This window comes from Triticum dicoccoides, chromosome 3B (assembly GCF_002162155.2).
Source record: "Triticum dicoccoides isolate Atlit2015 ecotype Zavitan chromosome 3B, WEW_v2.0, whole genome shotgun sequence".
NCBI lineage: Eukaryota > Viridiplantae > Streptophyta > Magnoliopsida > Poales > Poaceae > Triticum > Triticum dicoccoides.
Window position 1 is genome coordinate 292,437,596 of NC_041385.1, and position 3,910 is coordinate 292,441,505.

A 3,910-nucleotide genomic window follows, 5' to 3' on the forward strand; every position below is an offset into this window, starting at 1 on the left:
GCTCAGACGCCCGACTGTGGCATTTCTTTTAAAGCCCTTTATGTGGTGTCGCTCAGACGCCCGACTGTGGCATTTCTTTTAAAGCCCTTTATGTGGTGTCGCTCAGACGCCCGACTGTGGCATTTCTTTTAAAGCCCTTTATGTGGTGTCGCTAAGACGCCCGACTGTGGCATTGCTTGTTATTTGTTTCATAAATTTTAATACTACTATGTTATTGCATTTTTACAAATAACCGCCTGCACGCATCAGAATTTTATTTACTATTTTTGACTGACGTCATGAGCATAAAATATTTTCAGCGCACACCATTGTTATATTATACCTGTGTTCATAATGTTTGCGAGTACATTCAAAGTACTCACTGGCTTGTCCCTGGCTATTGTCTTGGCCAGATTTTCTTGCACGGAGAGGAGCGACGCGATGACAGCCCCGGAACCCACACAATGGAGATAGCAGCCTCACGAAGATAGGAGTTAACCTGGTCAGCTGTTCCTGTGGAAAATGGAGTCCCATAGACACTGATGATCCACAAACCGCTTCCGCCATCAACCACTAGAAACCATTTGTTGTACTCACATGCCAGAATGGTCTTGTACTACATATTTTGTATTTTGCTTGGAATTTCTGTATCAAGTTGGAGCCTCATCAGCTAACAGTAATCCTGGGGCTGATGAGCACGACGGTCTTTTCTGGAAATTTATATCCGGAAAACCCGGTCGTGACATACTTGGTATCAGAGCCAGGCTGACCATTGGCTAATCCTATCTTAGCCAGGTCAATAAACTTAGGCAAACCAACCCACTAGACCTTAACCAAACCCCAGCCAAGCTTCTCGTGCAATATAGCCACACAGTAATCCCGACACTTTTGGCAGTCGGTGCCCAACCTATCAGCCTAGCCTGTCGATCGCACACCAGTGACCAGCACCCAAGGTGCCCCATTCGCAAGCGTGCGGAGGAAGACTCCGTCCCCTTTTTCCTATAAAAAGGGCACGCTAGTCTCAACCCAGCACAGCACAACCGCTACCCCAAACCGAGCCACAATGCCTGGCCCTGTCGTGCACAACGAGACCACAACAACCAACCTTGGAGGTTTTGTGACCATCCTCGCAAACCTCACCCGTCGTGCCTATGCGTTAGAGGAGCCACCAGAATATGTTGTGTACCAAGGACCCATGAGCAGTGAGGACCGCCAATTCTGGGCCACTGTGCAGATCTACGGTAGGGGTCTAGCACCCGAACGCCCCTACAGGTTCACCGGAAGAACAACTTCCTTTGAGCCACAAGCCATTCAACTAGCCGCTCGAGACGCTATAGTTCATCTCAGGCACTTGTCGCCCAGAGTTAACTGTCGCTCGTTCCACTACTACCCCAGACGCGAAGGGTATGGTAGACCACCCCAAGTTGCCAACGGAGATCACGAGACAGACCCCACATTGTTGCACCTAGTGCGCTATGTAAGTGCACTAGAGGCACTGTTCGACCAGATCACCATTGATCTGATCGCAGCTCGTGGAGAGCTAGTTCGTCGAACCCCAGCTAGAAGAGAAGACGAGCCCGACGCCGACAACCTAGTCGTGTTGTTCAGACAACCGGTCGAGACCCCGAGATCAGCTCCAGCCATCAGCCGAGATGCTTTGATGACCCCAGAAGTGCTTCGTCGCCTTTTGGGAGCACACTCCAACGGGGTTGTGGCTAACAATCCCCGCGATGGTCATCATCACTACCCCGACCCTGCAGTTCCTCCGCCATCTCCGACTAATCCCGGCAGTGAGACACGTGGAGAAGCCTCGACATCCACCAGGCACGCCCGTTTAGACATAAACGAGGTAGATTAAGCCGTGCGAGTAGTACCGAGTCTCAGTGTATCCTCACTTTGTAATCGTGCGACCGTGTATATTAACGCAGCCTGTCGTTGTGCCTCTATTTTAATAGTAGCCTTGCATATTTGGTCAGCGCATAGTTGCATATTTTTCCGGGAACAACTACCAAAACCAACTCGACGACAACCACAGTAACACGTCTCTTTATGAGATATGTGTATCTCTGACACTGACCTGACCTTTGGAGCTAAGCTGGCAAATTTATTACCTTTCACCACGGTAAAATGATCCGGCTCCATTGCTATATAAAGGCACCTTGTGACCTTACCCAGCAACCCTCACCTTGTGCACCACACTCACAACATTTCCTGTCATGCCGAGCCCCAGCATTCATCTGAGAACCCCAGATGCAACCCCAGGTAGCTTTGTCAAAATATTGTGGGATTTTACCCGCAGTACCATGGGTTCTACCCAGCCACCCCAGTACAAGCTGTTCAAATCTAGAATCACCCCATCCACCTCGGAATATTGGGCAGCAGTACACATTCCTCCTGTAGACCCCAACCAAGATCCAACAGAAGTTTCCTTCGTGGGGAAATCTATGCCAACCCCACACTTGGCCATAGAAGCTGCTGCGAAAGAAGCGATTGCTCGTCTTCGATCTGCAGTACCCTATGCCCGCGAACGAGGATATTATTACTTTCCGAGCCGTGCAGCACCCGGAGAAGTTACGTCTTTTCCCGATGGGCGTATTAAGAGGGACCCAGTTCTAGCCAACCTTATCCAGTACATCATCGCTCAAGAGCATTTGAACCAGAGAGTGATGGATTATCTCCAGAGCCTCGCAGATTTAAATCCTCAGATCGCCATCGGCAGAGCACTAAAGCCCGACCAGGAAAGACACGTGCATCGACTGGTCAATCCACTTTCCCCGATAGAAGAGGAGTGTATCCCTTTACCAGAGACATTTTATCAGGACCCCGTCCAGTTACCGTTTCCATTTTAGACGTCGCTGTAGTGTTCATTATTTGCCACATTTATTTATGTGGGTGACCTATGCGTGATATCCTGAGTTTGTACGACGAGTCAAATTTTTGGCTTCTACTAATGTATATAGTTTTTGTTGTAGTTTATACTCCTTTAAATTAACTGTTTTTCCTCGCAAAAATTCTGGAGTGAGATTTCTTTTCCCTGAGTTGCTACATCTACACTTTCTCATGGCATGGATTTATTAGCTTCACACAGCACCAGGCAGCAGACCCACAACCATTACCATTCGAACAAATACACTGTTTGCAAAACTTTGCAACGACGTTACATCCAGCTAATCACCCCCCTAACAATAGTTAGCACCCGGCACACCCCATCTACCCCTCATGATCACCACCACCGCGGAGAGCCAACACCCGAGCAGCAGCGTCGCGACGATCGTCGAGGATCATCGCGCACAGGAGCCAGTATTTTGAAACTCCCTTTCAAATTTGTAATTATTTGGATTTTATTCAAATTATTTTTCTCCTAAAAATATATAAATGGAAATAAGGTTAAAATGATTTGCTTTAATGGAAAAATTAGGAGAAAATAATTTGGAAATCATTTTGGTACTTTAAAAATGATTTTTGTTGAGTTTTATTGCAAAGCACTATTTGATTTATTTATTTTTTTGTCGATTTTATTTGGACTGGAAAAATAGTTCATGTTGTACAAAATGTTTTTCTGAAAATTTTGATATATTATATGTCTATGTGTAATTTCAGTTCTTTTACTTTTTCTATTAGTTTTAGTCTTTGTTTAAAAAAAGGGGGGGACCCCAGGCACGACCAGGCCAACCGGCCCAACCGGCCACCCGACGCGGCCCTCCAGCAAGCCGAGCCGGCCTGCTCCACCCGTGCCGCGCCCAAGCCCCCACTCCCTCGGTCGCCCGATCCCTTTCCCCTCTCTCTTCTCTCGCTGACGCTTGCGACCTGCCGTCGCCTTCCTCCTCCCGCACGCAACGGCCCGAGCCAGATCGCGTTGCCGCCACCGTATCCCGGATCTCTCGGGATCGAGAATCCCCTCGCCCAACCCCTCCTCCATGTATCTGGGTTG